The sequence below is a fragment of the Protopterus annectens genome, chromosome 5.part0 (assembly GCF_019279795.1).
Source record: "Protopterus annectens isolate FY-2018-M chromosome 5.part0, PAN1.0, whole genome shotgun sequence".
NCBI classification, from domain to species: domain Eukaryota; kingdom Metazoa; phylum Chordata; order Ceratodontiformes; family Protopteridae; genus Protopterus; species Protopterus annectens.
Genome location: NC_056735.1, coordinates 353,444,394 through 353,461,712, shown reverse-complemented (window position 1 = coordinate 353,461,712; position 17,319 = coordinate 353,444,394). Strand labels below are relative to the sequence as shown.

General features: G+C 42.5%; 1 long non-coding RNA gene across 1 annotated transcript in view; it reads left to right on the top strand.

Moving 5' to 3' along the window:
* Window positions 1–775: 775 nt before the first annotated feature.
* Window positions 776–17,319, top strand: part of LOC122802627 — a 58,447-nt gene continuing 41,903 nt past the window's right edge. Inside the window, exon 1 of the long non-coding RNA XR_006364967.1 lies at window positions 776–1,149. This is a non-coding gene — a long non-coding RNA (uncharacterized LOC122802627). The remainder of the gene's footprint in view (window positions 1,150–17,319) is intronic.

Below are 17,319 nucleotides of genomic sequence, written 5' to 3'. Positions count from 1 at the left end.
AGATCTTATATGCTTTTCAATGTCATATCTGCTAACTGTGGTTAAGCGAAGGGCATACCCGCGCAAACGAGTGCAAATGTGGGCAAACATTTTAGAAATTAAAAAAAAAAAAAAAAAAGGAAACTGCTATTTTTACATTTTACATATTTTCAGTAGGGTTTAGTCTGTGGGGATGTGTGGTGTTGTGCTCCTTGACATTTCAGCGGACTCGCTCGTGGGTGTTTACTTTCAGGACTGACTCTTCTGGGGGCATGTCCCTTTGCTGTACTCGCAATCGGACATGCCCCCTACTTTCCTACACGGACCGTGTTAGACTTGGGTATGATTCAGCATGCCCTCATGAATATGCATGGCATGCTGACGTCATACCGTTCAACTGCAGCCTCCGAGTAAGACATATTAAGTCTTACACGGAGGTTTCGTGAATCCGGCCCAGTAACTCGATTATTGTCAGTATTTATTAAGTGTAATTCAGCATATACAAAAGACATCAATTTTAGGAGGGATTAAGGACAAAGCTAAAATCTGAGTCAAATCAGGAATGTCCCTGAAAATTTGGGACATTTGAAAGAAACGTACCTGCAAATTTAGAAGCAAAAGCTAAACCGAGAGCAAAATTACTGCCGTTAATTTAATACATGCAGTTAAAAATTATGGCCATGAGGTGTCGCTTCTGTGTTGGAGCTTTCAGTCTTATTTTTTTCCCTGGAGTTTGCAAATACAAAAAGCTCGAAGTAAAGGGGGAGAGGTAGGCAGTCTGGGTAAGACTAAGTCACGCGTCGCTCCAGGGAGGAGCTAAATGTGTAGTTATAAGAAGCTTCAGAGTTACGAATTCTTGCATAATACAGTAGCTGCTATTAATGGAGGCATGGGTATATAGAGGAAGACATCCATATAACTACAGATTGAAACTACAGTTCGCGGTTTATTTGCTGCCTGCAACTGTGGTAGCAGAACTTTTTAAAATGAGCGTATTCTGCATTTTGTTTTATATGTATGTCACAAATGACATCGTGTCTAGCGTTATTGAACATTATTGAAAATGCATTATTTAAACTGGTTGTTGCGAGCCAGCCCTGCTGTGTGAACATCCAGTAACATCGTGGAAGTATCGATGTAAAACAGTTTTGAGGTTCGGATATGAAGAGAGTTAGTAGTATACATGTTTTTACATATGCTTTATAATAATAATCTGCTTGTGTTTACGTTTATCAATACAGCTGTGCATTAAAATGTAATCAAAACGTGGCAGACTGCTGGTGAAAACGGTGTGCAGAAAAAGTATGAAGTTTTTTTAATTAATGTATTAAACTGTTTGCTAAAACCTCATGTCTTTTTGCTGTGCCTCATCTGCTGTTAATTTTGTTGCTAATAAGCGATCTGCTTTTATTTCTTTTTGGCGATGCATTAGTATTATGCCGCCCGCAGACATTTAGTTGCTTTCCAACGTGCTTCTGATTGTTTTCACTTTTCTTTGTATGTGTGTATGGTATGTATGTTTGCAAAATATAATGGTATGTGTATACAAACCCGCACGCCTTCGTGTGTGTGCCTGTGTAGACCGGCAAGCACTCAAATCTCGTGAATGATCCCCTTCCCGGTAATTACTTTGTCGTTACAAGAGGGCATACAATTTCACAAGTTTTTTTGCGCATAAAAAAATGACAGAGCCAAAAATAACGGCGGTAGGCCCAAAACAATTTAAATATTATTCTCACTTTAAAGTAAAACAGAGTATGCATTCTGTGAATAATGAGAACACTTAAAACATTAGTAGAGGGGCCGTAATCATCGGTGAGTTACCTGAAAAAATGTAAGAGAGAGAGAGAGGGTACGAGGCAACATTCAAGAGTACAAGAGATTTATTAAGTTACTATGAAAGGTGATATGAGACCTTAATTTACTCGTTAACTTTTCTAATACGTTAGAGCTTTATAGGTTAAAACAGTGAACCTGAAAGTCCTAGTAGATCATACCTAAAAGAGAGACAGAAAAATATAAGAACTTTTATTTTTCACAGCAGGCCTTCTAAATTAGAACCAGGAAACTTTCAAGTAGGCTTATTTTGCAGTACGTCCCCAAAAACCCGATCTGTGTATATGTTGAAATGAGTAACTCGAAAAGGAGCCATAAATCGGTGCAGTTGCTGGCTGTGTTGCGCTGTTAATTCGGAAATGTTGAGAATATACAAGTGCTTACACCTGCATGCGTATGTTCCGACGGCCTGTGTTGGTTTGCACCCAGTTATGAGGGGAGAGCGCGAGCTATGGCTCTAGAACAGTCTGTAAGGGGAGTTGGGAGATTATTGTTTTGACTGAGTGTGTTTCTGGAGCCTTTAATGTTCTGTAGATACGCGATGAATTGCTATTTTAAATTCAAATAAATGATGCTATTAATTTCTGCATTCTGTCAATCATTGTTTAATCCGTACAAATTACGTTCTTTATTTGATATAAACCGTGACCTTCGCCATCACAAGACAATGTCGATCTTAAATCTACACCTATACACACACACACACATATATATATATATATATATATATATATATATATATATATATATATATATATATATATACACTTTTTTTTTAACAAAACCGTGTACTCGCAACGTGTAAAGAGCAGTACAGGAGTAGGCGATATTTGCTGGCTCACCCGGAGTTTCGCGCAGGAGTGGGCGTAGCGGGGATGATTGACGACTGAACCTGCATATGAAATGAGGCATGATTGACATGCCATTCATATTAACCGGTGCATACAATACAAAGCAATGTAATGATAGTTACATAATACTTGCTTATGAATCTGTGGAAGTTATACAATTAAATAAAATTAATACATTAAAAAAATAGCAGAATGTTCTACTACAGAGAGATGGCTATTGTTTAGTTAGTGCTTGTGTTGAAATTAAGTAGTTTCTGTAGTTGTCTGATTTGGAGATGGAGAGGGTTCCAGAGTTTTGAGAGGTAGTTAAGAGTACAGAGAGTTGCCAGATTGGGTGATTGTATTAGGAGCAAATGCTGACAAGAAGGAAGTCTTAGTATTATATTGTCAGTGAGAGGGAAAGGAAGTCCAGTGCATTAGTGCAATGATTTAAGTATAATAATCTGAACAACATTGAGAATTAATGCGTAATGAAGAACAGGGACTTCCAATGGTACCACTCATACCTTTGCTTATGATGAGAATCCTGATGATTAGCACTTGTGGCAGTCTGTGTGTGGGTAGAGGTCCTTGCCATCTGCATCTTCTTGGACCTCTGTACTTCTAAGGAGATGTGTACATGGGCATAACATTGCAAGTGCAGTGGGACCAGAGTCTACAGTCTGCACAGACTCCAAAACCTTTGTCAAAATATAATTCACCCTACCAGTGTGGTGCATGCTCATCCAGTCTGTATTTGACTGGCCGTATGCAATGTGGCCACAGTCTCACTGGCTGACATCAAGATAACGGCGGTATCCACAGAGACACGGGCATAACATTGCAAGTGTCTTTTCTGCACTGGGACCAGAGTCTACAGTCAGCACAGACTCCAAAACCTTTGTCAAAATGTAATTCACCCTACCAGTGTGGTGCATGTTCATCCACTCTGTATTTGACTGGCCGTATGCAGTATAGTCAAAGTCTCACTGGCTGACATCAAGATAATGGCGGTATCAGCAGAGACTCAGTTAATGTCTACAGCAGCTGTAGATCCAGAACCATGGATTGCACCATTCAAGTCAAAATTCACCTTGATGAAAGACATGTATTGACTGCAACTGATACCTTTAATGATAGTCTAATGTTCTAATCCAACTGCCTACCTGTTTTGTTGTATGACCGTTCAGATGTTATGTATTCAGAACTAAAAGCTCAAACTACCAATTACTTGCATCCTGTGCTAAATTACCCTTTCTAGTGTCCTTTCGCTGTTAAATTAATGAATATAAACAGTTGCAACAACAATGCTTTTAAAATAAGTTCAGAAGGGCTGAAAGCATGTGTCAGTGTTCTCACTATGCACTTGTTGGCGTGATGGTACTGTTGCCTGACAGTCCACTTGAATATTCAGTGCCTAACCATGATGTCAAACTCTGAGTGGGGTTAGGGCAGTGCTTGCTCCTGTGCATCTGGTGAGTTAGTAAAGTAAAACATCGCCCAGGAGTGTTCATGAAGTAGTAGAAAAAGTACATGGTGAAGAAGTCTGGCAGTGGTTTAATTGAAGAATGTATGATTTTTAACACATGACAGTTCTTTGGCATATTATCAAATATTGTTTGTCGCTATATGTAGTAACATACCTCTCAACCTTGACACGCAAGAAATCTGGACAAAGCTAAAATAATGGGAGAAAGTCCCAAAATGGTGATTAATTTAAAGGGGGAAAGTTGCTGTAATGAAAATATTTCTGTAGTATGGATTTTCTAAAGGATGTTAATCATGCAGATACATATATTTGTCATTATTTTGTGGCCTCAGTCCTTAATAATTTGCCAGAAAAACATAAATGTTATAAGGAACAAACTAAAAATGGGGCAAAAAAATCTGGACATTGTGGAAAAATCTGCACAGTTTAAGAAGTACTGGCAATAGTTTCACTTCATCGTGCTAATGGGGGCAGTGTTCCAAGATGCCTTCTAAACAGCATGAAACATGACCTATCTGGTTGTATGGAATTTATATTTAATTGTAGCCTTCAAACGGGCTTCATGCCTCATGAATGGAGAACAGCAACAGTTATTGCTTTGCATAAATGTGGGTCGTCTACAGATGCACAAGTCTCCCTAGTCTCATAAAGCCATGAAAAGAATATTCATAGCTTGGTACTAGGTTAACGGCCCTGAGGCCTATATAAGCTTAACCATAACCATTCCCTGGCTATTTCTTCCCACAGTGTTTACTTCCCTGGACCCCTGTCTAGCAGGGTGATGTGATCCCCTGGGTTTCTATCTCCCATCCAATCATTAAGGTTCCTTTTAAAGAGGGCCAAAGAGGTGCTGTGCTTGACATGTAGGGGCAGTCTATTCCAGCGTCTGGGGAGTCTGGGTCATGAACCTATCCCTCCAGCATGTTTTGTTCATTTTGATGACAAGGTTTAGATCCCTGGAGCGCGTCTCTGAGGGATTGGGATTTCTTTAAGTGTAGCATGTCCAACCGCTCTGGGTTTGACATGGCCTGGTATGTTAAGCAGAGATTGCCTCTTGAGTAGACTATATGCGACAAGAGTATAGATGAAGTTTTTAAGGTGGTCAGCATAGGGCATCTGCTTTAGGCCTGTGATTCTTTTAGTGAGGTATTTCTGTGGCCTTTCCAGTTATTTCTGTGGCCTTTCCAGTTGTTGCAGATGGCTTCAGAGGTACATGCCCAATGGGGCGTTGTATTCTATCATAGGTCTAATGAGGGATGAGTACAGTGGGACAATGACCTCCTTTTTTTCTGGATGAAAAGCCCTTAGTAATGAGGTGTGCCAAATAGAAGAATTTCCTGACTGTTGTGGTGATGTGGTTATCGAAGATGAGACCACTGTCCACCTGTGTCCCTAAGTCTCTATCACACTTTTGGTGTTTAGTGTACTGCCACCTATGTGGTAATTCACGGGTACATGTTTTTCCCCCAAAGGGGGTAACTATAAATTTCTTGGCGTTGAGCTTGAGCCCATGGCTCTGGCACTAAGCATCTGTATCTGTAAGAGCCTTTTGTAGAATATCCACATCATTTGGGGATTCAATAATGGCTCCCAGTTTGCAGTCATCTGTGAACTTTGTTAGCCAGAGTTCCTTAGTGTTGGCCTGTACTTCAGAGAAGTAGATGCCAAACAAAAGCGGTCTCAGGACTGAACCCTTGGGTACTCCACTTGTCTGGAAATGATCAGTAATGACATAGAAAACCTCCAGACACTGGATCCAACCCCATTTGGCTTTGTTAAGGTCAGGTCATGCCTACTCAACCCTGTGGACTTCCTTGAGAAGGTCGCAAAAGCAGTGGATAAGGGCAGAGTGGTTCACACTGCCTGCCTTGAACTGGCTAAGGAATTTGATATTAAAAAAACATAAAGAAACTAGTGCCCTTTTATAGACCTATCCCATTATTTCCAGAGCATACATTTTGCTTTTTGGGTCCTGGAGCAGGTGAGACCAGACCAGACCCTAGGAATGGCCCTTGGTCCCTATTGGACGAGAGGGAGCTGTGGTGGCTGATACTACTACTATCACAGATGCATTTGAAATTAAGTACTCTCCAAAAAGAGTGTTGGCAGTGATATATTTTTGATCTTGAATATTTAAGTATTTTTATTCGAGTTTACTAAAATTTTGTGTTTTATAGAATGCAGCGGTGGTACGGCGGTAGCGTTGTTACCTCACAGCAAGAGGTTCTCCCATTCGATTCTCGGCTGGGCTTGGGAGTGCCTTCTGTGTGGAGTCTGCATGTCCTCCCCATGGTTGGGTAGCGTTCGAAAGACATGCGTGCGTAAATGGGTGTGCCTTCGTTGAAGGTTGGGCGTTGAGCTGGCACCTCAGCGTTTCGTAAAAATCTACTGCCAATCATTAGTGGACCGGAGTTCTGCTGTGGCGACCCCTTACCGGGAAAAGCCGAAAGACAAACTGCAACTAAAATTTTGTGTTTCCATGGTTTGTGCAAGTATTCTGTGCAGTTTTGTTGCAATTACTGCCGGTCACTTTAAATTGCTTTGCCTCTCCTTTCCTTATTAGTTCATTGTGTTTTCTGTATCATGTGACCTTATTGGTCTTTTTAAGCTGAGTATTCTGTTGCATATATCTGAAGAAGTCTTAATATTAATTAATATAGTCTAATATTTTTTGGTAAAGTTGTGTCTATTTTAATAAATCTACTGTTCTGTCATCCCGGTTGCCGTTGGTCAAGTGTTTTTTGTTTTCCATTTGACACAATACCCCACTGTGGCATTGACCAACTCAGGAGGTCAGGTACAAACCATTATGTCACCCAGTGGATAGCCAGCTAGCTCACAGACGGGACCCAACAAGCTAGAACTGGGAGTCCAATTCTACAAAGAGGCCAGTCACAAGGGGAGTCCCCCTGAGATTGGTCTTGGGACTGTGGCTTTTTGGCATTTACTTTTTTGAAGCCAAGGCTGTTGTCAGTGGCCTCTGGCTGACTAAATTGCAGATGACTGCAAATTAGGAACTTTCTTTGAATCGCCACTGATGCAAATGTGCTCCAAGAAATGCTTAATAGTATTCTTTTGGAAGTCATCCACCCCAGCTAACTGTCGAATTGACTTAGCAGTCAGGGACGTGATACAGACAGTAATGTAATCTTTGATTATCGAATATCTACAATAGTGAGAGTCATTCTGTGTTGTGCAACTTATAAATATATAGCATCTAGGACCAAATAAGTCATTGTTCCACTGTGTTCATCAGACCTATCATTGAGTACAATGCTCCCTTTGGTATGTACCCAACTAGGCATATCCAACAACTGGAATGTTTGCAGAGGTTCCTCACTAAAAGAATACAGGGTGTAAGTAACATGTCCTATGCAGACTGCCTCAAGGTCTTATTCCTGTATTCTGTTTCCTACATGTTATTAAGGGGAGGTCTGTCTGGCATACAAGGCATTGTCTGACCCTACTTTGATAGACCTGCAAAACAAACAGCACCAGCATTACCCATTCCAAAAAAATTAAATCTTGCCTGTGATGCAAGTAACACATGCTGGAGAGAGAGGTATGTATCCCAGAGACTACTTTTCTGGAACAGGCTTTGTATCCATGTGTAGCCGAGTTCCTCCCTATCCCAAATTGGGACAATTTGATGGGGACTAGGAAATTCATCCTTGGTTTGTTTGGCTCTTATGCCTCTAATGGATAGAGGCAGCCTATGAATGGTTCATTGCCCAGTCCCCAGATTGTAATTGCTAATCTCCCAAGCCCTTGCTTGCACTTATCAAGGGTATGAGAACTTAACAGAGAACTGTGATGCATGGGTAGGCTTGTGGTCTCTAGCATAGTAAACCTATGAGTGGAACAATCCAGAGGTGTTCCAGGAATTGATCTAGACTTTGAAGAACATCTCAAGTAATTCTGTTCACTTCCTTTCAAAGCAGATAAGACAAATTCTGTTCCAGAAATCTTTGCAAACAAGCTTACTGAACAGAAGCTCTTTTATTCCCCCTGTTGGTTGTGTTTTTATATCCTTTCCCACCCTTTTCAATGATTTCCAGGGTGCTGCTGAAGTTTCAGAAAGAATTACCAAAAGTCATTGTGGTTGCTGCCTTTAGGCCTAGGCAAAATTGGTTCTTACTTATGAATTGGTAAAGGGCAATCACCACAAACCACCTCACAGACTTTGTCTACTCACACAGGACAAGGGGAATTTGATACACCCCAGCTTGAAGCAACTCCAGCTGACTGCCTGGATGATTCAGTGTTGAGACCTTTCAGGCAACTTTTTCATGACTATGTACAGCAGGTACTAAAGGAGGCAAGAAAGCCTGCTAATAAAAAGTTGTGTTGGCAAATGGAAAGGATTTTCTTGTTGTTGTGTAGTTGAATAACTAGGGTCCTGTTGGGGAGTTTGCATTCATGATCCTTGAATATTTGTAAGTTACTGTCTGGTCTTTGGTGTGCGTCTATCAAAGTGCAGTTAGTGGCCATTTCAACTTGTCTGCCCTTGGATCCTCCTCTTTTTTTTCTTTGTGGTCAGTTTATGATAGTGTTACAATTGTGACCCCCCCCCCAACACAGACAAATATCTCTTTTCTGGGATCTCAGTTTTGTACTGGAGAAGTTGACTGTCAACTTGTTAACCTTCCTGTTTGGCTGAGTTGAGGATCATTACTTGCAAAACTGTTTTACTTGTCGCTTGGACATCTGCACGGTGAATATGTGAGTTACAAGCCAGAAGACAAGGTAGAACAGATTCTTAGCCCATCGGAACCTGTTTGGGTGTCCTGCAGACTACTACAGCACCAGAAATGAGAAGGAGAGACTTTTTGCTGATTCCAAGTACCTTTTTGGCTTTCTCTTAAAAGCTGTTTTTACTGTGGTTCTGTTGTATTTCTGCTGCATTTAGGTTCATAGGTTGGTACTAGGCCATTGGCCCTAGGGCCTATATAAGCCTAGCCTAGCCTAAAAGTACAGTGACTTTCGCCACCCCAGAAAATTATTTTCCTGTGCCACTGTCGAGCAGAGCTCCAGAAGTGATCCCGGGGTGAATTTCCTATCTCCCATCCAATCATCAAGATTTTTCTTGAAGAGTGCTAATGAGGAACTTTGTAGTCTGTTCCAGAGTATGGGATGTCTCTGGGACAGGAATCTATCCCTCCAGCATGTTTTGTTTATTGTGGTGACAAGGTTTAGGTCCCTAGAGCGTGTAGCTCGTAGGGACTGGGATTTTGTTTAAGTGGAGCATGTCTAAAAGCTCTGGGTTTGACGTAGCTTTGTGTGTTAGGCAGAGATTGTCTCTGAGTAGGTGATATGTGACGGAGTAAAGCTGCAGTTTTTTGAGACGGTTTGTGTAGGGCATCTGTTTGAGGCCAGTAATCCTCATTGTGAGGTGTTTCTGTGGCCTTTCCAGTTGTTGTAGATGTCTTGTGAGGTACATCCCAAAAGGGGCATTGTATTCTATAATGGGTCTAATGAGTGATGAGTAGTGGGGAACAATGACCCCTTTTTCCTGGATGAGAAACCTTTTGTGATGAGGTGTGCCACGTTGAAGGATTTTCTGACTACTGTGGTGATGTGATTATCAAAGGAGAGACTGCTGTCCACCTGTGTCCCAAGGTCTCATCACACTTTCGGTGTTAAGTAGACTACCACCTATGTGGTAGTTCATGGGTACAGAGTTTTTGCCAAAAGGGATGACCATGCACTTTTTGGCATTGAGCTTTAGGCCATGGCTTTGACACCAGGCATCTGTCTCAGCGAGGCCCTTTTGTAGGATGTCCACATTGTTAGGAGTTTTGATTATGGCTCCTAGTTTGCGAACTTTGTTAGCCACAGACCTTCTGTTTTAGCCTGTACTTCAGAGAAGTAGATACCAAACAGGAGAGGACCCAGGACTGAACCCTGTGGTATTCCACTTATCACTGGTCTGAAGTTGGATTTGGAGTCTGCTACTTTCAGTGTGGGTTCTGTCAGTGAGCCAGTTGGCAACCCATCTTGTGACTTAGGGATTTGTACCTAGTTTAGTGAGTTTATCTATAATTCCAGAGTGGGGGGGTGGTGTCGAAAACCTTGGCGAGATCTAGATAGGCTGTGTGAACCATCTTACCCTCATCTATGGCTGTGGTGACTGCTTCAAAATATCAGGTTTAGGAGACATGATCTGCCTTTTACAAACCCGAACTGGGTGGGGTCCTGAGTTTGGAGATTACCAATGTCATTGTTTATAAGTTCCATAGCCTTGCAGACCAGGCTCGTTGGGCTAATGGGGCAGTAGTTTCCGGGGTCTGTGGTGGCTCCCCCTTTGTGGAGTGGGATAACCGTTGCTGTGTGCCATTCAGTGGGCACAAGGCCTGAGGTGAGGCTATGATTGTACATGGTACTTAGGTGGGGTGCCAGTTCATTCTGTAGTTCATAGCCTGGGATGTTGTCAGGTCCCATGGTGTTCTTGGCTTTGGATAGTGTTTTTTTTTTTTTTTTACCTGTGCAGCCTTGATTACAGGAACTTTGCATTCTTCTGGTATAGAGATGAGCCCTTTGGGGGATGACAGGGGGGTAAAGTTAGCACTGAACCTATCTGCCAGGATGTTGGCAGTGTCAGTTGGTTCTCTATATTTAGTGCCATTGTGCTGTAACTCAGAGCAGATCTGAGTGCTGCCATTGAGATTCTTGACATAGCTATAGAATGCTTTGTGGTTGTCTTTAGAGTCAGTGGCAGTTTTGTTTTCGTAACTAGCTTTGGAGGATGTTATGAGGGATCTCTGCTTCTTACTAAGGCTGACCAGGGAGTTTCTCCAATCATGGGATTTTACTTTTTTTTTTTTTTTGCAACAGTTTCTTTCTTCTGTTGTAGAGTTTGTTTATGGCAGGGGACCACCAGATTGGCTTCTTTTTTTGGAGGATAGCATCTTGGTTCTGTTAGGGATTGCACGATCCATGCAGTCATGTAAGTGCTTATAAGTACATTTGTGTAGGATTCGGCAGTCATACCGCTATTGTCCGTCAGCATGGGTGTCGTGAAGTTTAACACTTCTGCCTTAAGCATGAAGTTGGCTTTGGAGAAATTTTTTACTGTGGTTTCCCTAATGGGGGTGGTATAGGGATGTGGATGTCTAGGGTGATTAGCTTGTGGGTGGATCTGACCAACGAGTAATTGACCTCTGGTGTGGAGCACCAGTTGCCCATGTTGGTAATAACCAGGTCTAGGATATTGCTGACCCTGGTAGGGGTGTGGATAAGTTGATCGAAGGCATTGGAATTTATGAATTCCAGAAAACGTTGAGCACAAGATTTGGTACATGAGTAGTTTTCCCAGTTAATGGTGGGGTAGTTGAAATCGCCCATTATTAGGTTGTACCCTAATATTTTCCAGTGTATCAAGAAATGAGTGGGAATCCTGGGGCATGGTGGGGGATTTGTAGCAAGCTACAATTTGGATTGTGGTCTTGCCCAGAGTTAGTTGCACTTGGATGATCTCGGATGCATTTTGCTGAGCAACTAGCCTGGAGGTGTGGATATCCATATTGAATATGGACACACCTCCACCTTTAGTGTTTCGTTCCAGGTTAGGTGGCCGAAATGTGTGGTATGAATTATAGCCTGGTAATGCAGGGGTAATCTCTGGAGCCTTGAACCACGTCTCTCTCACTGCACAGATGTCTATGTTCTCCATTTTAAGGAGTGCCTTGAGTGAGTGCATTTTGAGGTTTAGACTTCTAGCATTGAGTAGCAATACCCTCATTCTTCTTGCTTGTACCTGTTACGGTGGTGAATTTGTCATTTGAACCTTGCCTAAAAAAGGCACTATAGGGGTGGCTAGAGCCTTGGCCAGTATTTGGAATCTCAGGGGCGACAGGTGCAGGCCATCTCTGGCGAAGCATCAACACCCATCGACCATGTCATCCCAGCAGACAGATACTGGATCCCCTTAGAATGACACCAGAAGCTTAGCCACTTGTTGAAGTTAATCATTTTGTCCTTGTACTGTGGTATTGTTCTGGTCTCTCATAAAATCTTCCAAAGCTAGCTATGAAAACAAGATCACCACCGATTCTAAGGACAACACAAAGCATTCTATAGCTATGCCAAGAATCTCAGTGGCAACACCTAGATCTGTTCTGAGTTAGAGCACAATGGCACGAAAATTACAGAACTAATGGATATCACCAGCATCCTGGCTGATAGGTTCAGTGATAACTTTACCCCCCCCTCTCTTAACCACTAAAGGGCCCATATCCATACCAGAAGAATGCAGCGCCCCTGAAATCACAACTGAGCAGGTAAAAACTGCATTCTCCAAAGCAAGAACACAGCAGCCATCGGACTGGACAACATTCCGGGTTGCATTCTACACGAACTTCAGAACCGTGTTCAATCATAGCCTCATGTCAGGCTTTGTACCCACTGAATAGTGCACATCAACAGTTATACCACTTCACAAGAGGGAGCCACCACAGAACCTGGCATCTGTCACCCTATTAACGTGATGAGCGTGGTCTGCAAAGCCATGGAATGCATCATCATGGAACTCGTAAACAGACATTGATAACTTCCAAACTCTAGACTCCACCCAGTTTGGGTCTGTGAAAGGCAGATCATGCCTCCTGAACCTGATGACTTCTCTGAAATGGTCACCAAAGCCGTAGATGAGGGTAAGGCAGTTCACACAGCGTATCTTGACCTCGCCAAGGCTTTTGACACCATTCCTCATTCTGGTATTAGAGAGAAACTAGCTAAACTGGGTATAAATCCATACATCACAACATGGGTGGCCAACTGGTTCATTGACAGAGCTCACACTGTAAAAGTTACAGACTCCAATTTTGACTTCAAACCAGTGACAAGTGGAGTACCACAGGGTTCAGTCTTGGGTCCTCTCCTGTTTGGTATCTATGTCTCTGAAGTACGGGTTAAAACAGAGGGCCTCTGCTTGATGAAGTTTGCAGATGACTGCAAATTGAATGCCATAGTTGAGTCGCCAAACGATGTAGACATACTACAGAAGGGCCTCACTGAGACAGATTCCTGGTGTCAGAGCCATGGGTCAAGCTCAATGCCAAAAGTGCATTGTCATCCCCTTTGGTAAAAACTCTCTACCCTTGAACTACCACATAGGCGATAGTCCACTTAATGCCGAAGGTGTGATGAGACCTTGGGACTCAGGTGGACAGTAGTGTTTCCTTTGATAATCACATTGCCACAGTAGTCAGGAAATCCTTCTACATGGCACACCTAATCACGAAAGGGTTCTCATCCAGGAAAAGGTCATTTTCCCCCTCTACTCGGCTCTCATTAGACCCATTATTGAGCACAATGCCCCTTTTGGAATGTACCTCATAAGACATCTGCAACAGCTGGAAAGGCCACAGAAGTACCTCACAAAGAGGATTATGGTACTCAAACAGATGCCCACTCCATGGTGATCTCTCCTAACATACAAAGCTATGTCAAACCCAGAGCTGTTGAACATGCTACCCCTAAAGAAATCCCAATCCCTCAGAGATACATGCTCTAGGGACCTAAACCTTGTCACCATAATAAACAGAACATGCTGTAGGGATAGATTCCTGTCCCATACTCTGGAACAAGCTACCTATCTATGTCAAGCAGAGTTCCTGATTAGCACTCCAAGAAAAAGCTTGAGTGGATGGGAAATAGGAAATTCACCTCTGGGATAACTTCTGTGGCTGTGCTTGACAGGGGACACAGGAAATTGTGCACAATTGGCTAAGCTTCTGGTGTCATTCTAAGGGGATCCAGTATCTGTCTGCCTGGGAAGACATGGTCAACAGACCATGATGCTTTGCCAGAGATGGCCTGCACCTGTCACCCCTGGGATTCTGGATACTGGCTAAGGCTGTTGCCACCCCTATAGTGCCTTTTTTAGGCAAGGTTCAATTGTCAAATTCACCACCATAACAGGAACAGGCAAGCAAAAACTGAGGGTAATGTTACTCGATGCTAGAAGTCTAAATCTCAAAATGCACTCATTCGAGGCACTTTTTAAAATGGAGAACATTGATATCTGTGCAGTGACTGAGACCTGATTCAAGGCTGGAGAGAGCACCCCTGCATTACCAGGCTATAACTCATACCACACTTTTTGGCCATTTAACCGGGACCAGAACACCAAAGGCGGAGGTGTGTCCATATTCATTAAGGATATCCACACCTCCAGGCTAGTTGCGCAGCTTAATGCATCTGAGGTTATCCAAGTGCAACTAACTCTGGGCAAAACTGCAATCCAAATTGTAGCTTGCTACAGATCCCCCACCATGCCCCAGGATTCCCACTCCTCTTTTCTTGATATACTGGAACATGTTAGGGTTCAACCAAACACCGAAATAATGGGCGATTTCAACTACCCCACCATTAACTGGGAAAACTACTCATGTACCAACTCCTTTGCTCAACGCTTTCTGGAAATCATAAATTCCACTGCCCTGGATCAGCTTATCCACACCGTCACCAGGAGCAACAGTATACTAGTCATTACCAACATGAGTGACTGGTGTTTCACACCTGAACTAAACTCTTTGTTGGTCAAATCCAACCATAAGCTAATCACCCTAGATACCCGCATCCTGCCCCCACCCACCATTAAGGAAACCATGGTAAAAAATTTCTCCAAAGCCAACTTCATGCTTCTTAAGACAGAAGTGGCGAACTTCATGACACCCATGCAGATGGATAATACAGTTACGACTGCTGAATCCTACACAAATGCACTCTATAAGCACCTACACGAGTGCATGGATTGTGCTATCCCAAACAGAACCAAGATGCTATCCTCCAAAAAAAAGGAAGCCAATCTGGTGGTCCCCTGCCATAAACAAACTCTACAACAGAAGGAAGAAACTGTTGCAAAAGAGAGTAAAATCCCATGAGTAGAGGAGCTCCCTGGTCAACCTCAGTAAGAAGCTGCGATCCCTTATAAGGTCCTTCAAAGCTAGCTATGAAAACAAAATCGCCACTGATTCTAAGGGTAACCACAAAGCATTCTATAGCTATGTCAAGAATCTCAATTGCAACACCCAGATCTGCTCTGAGTTACAGCACAACAGCATGAAAATTACAGAACCAACTGATATTGCCAACTTCCTGGCAGATAGGTTCACTGCTAACTATCCCCCCTCACCCCCTAAAGGGCCCATATCTATACAGGAAGAATGCAGAGTCCCTGTAATCACATCTATGCAGGTAAAAGCTGCACTCTCTAAAACCAAAAACACAGCATCCATGGGACCGGACAACATCCCAGGCTGCGGTTTACACGAACTTCAGAACGAACTGGCTCCCCACCTAAGCACCATGTTCAGTCATAATCTCACGTCAGGTTTTGTGCCCACTGAATGGTGCACAGCAACTGTTATCCCACTCCACAAAGGGGGGGGCCACCACTGATCCTGGGAACTATTGGCCTAGTAGGCTGACAAGCCTGGTCTGCAAGGCCATGGAACATATTTTCATGGGACTCGTAAACAAAGACATTGGGAACCTCCAAACTCTGGACCCCACCCAGTTTGGGTTTGTGATCATGTCTTTTGAACCTGATTGACTTCTTTGAGGCAGTCACCAAAGCTGTAGATAAGGGTAAGATGGTTCACACAGCCTATCTTGACCTAGCCAAGGCTTTTGACACCACCCCCCATTCTGGAATTATAGCTAAACTCATTAAACTAGATATAAATTGTCAGAAGGAAAATTCAAACGAGTCGCATCTGCCTCAGGTGATGAAAACCTTCTTTATTAGCAGCTAACCAGATTACACAGCATGTTGGCCAAGATGATCTCCTCCGGTCAACTTGTTTACTGACATCAACTTTTATACTGCAAGCAAAACAACTTTTTGTTACATTTCTGACCGTTGACAGTTGGCTATGAGAAACATATAGGATAAACATGTTTCACAAATTACCTCAAACCAACAGTTAGTACAGAATGTTTAGTTCAACAATGGTAGCTCAAATTTTCCAGGAGACACAGCCTGCTTCAGTAAATTAACTCTTACTCGGCCGTGCGTCCTTATCCCAGGCTTCACCAAGCTATAACCAAATCTCTTTATTCTGAAATGCAGAAAACAGTTATTATTCAGGTTCATAAGCAATGCTGCATTTTGTTTACAGATGAGGCCCATCTTTGATAGGCATATCCCAACAAATAACATGTTCACTTTGCAAGAAGAGGAAAAAGACAAATAACAGTATGTTTTTAAAACTTTTTCTCTTAACATTTCCCCACTGAAAACACTTTTATTTCAGCAATATATGGTAAAAACTAAGTTTTTCTTTGCATACATTACTTCATTGGCAAGACAAACTTTTAAACTTCAGAAACATTTGTAGAGAGTCACATTTCAATGTATTCACTTTCACCAGTCTGTTGCAATTGCTGGTACATCGTCTTTGTAACAGCAGTATCAACCAGTCTTTGTAGAAGACCTCTGATACAGGGTATACAACAGCAACCACATACCACCACGATAGCCGCAGCGACTCCAATGGACACCAGGAAACTGCTGCTGAGATGACTCCATTTTCCAAACCACGCTTGTAGAAAGTCTGTAAAGGGATTATTTACCCCAGAGTTCTCTGCCAATTCTTCGGATAACATTTCCAAACCTTTCAAAGCTCGAGTGATACTTCCATCCGGCGCAGTGTTGTTTGGAATATATGTACAACAGAAAGTCCCAAACATCTTGCAAACTCCTCCTCCTTTGGCCAGGAACATATCCAACGCAATTCGATTCTGCCATGCCACCTGCGAAGTGGCCTCCAGTTGTTCAGCAGTTCCTTTTAATGCATCTTTGGTATTGTTCACAAAACGCTGCTGGTTATAGTAAATGTAGTTGATCCAGTCCACATTCTTATTAGGTTGAATCCAGACAAAGATGGATGTAAAAGCAGCTGCTATTTGGTTTATTGCTTTGTATTCATCAGGTACGCCAATGCTATAGATGTAGACACAGTTATCGAAGGATTGCTTCAGTGCCTCTCTTTTTCTCCTACTTAACCATTTCGGCTTTATTTCAAGTTCTCTTACGAAACTGCTTGCTGGAACTGGGAAGATGTAGAATGGTAGAATTAACTTTACAAGTGCACAAGTTCCCTTCCAGGGAATCGTAAGCCTTGATCTGAGTTTGTTGTCTCCACCTAACCACCATATGTCTGCTAAACTATGAGTTTG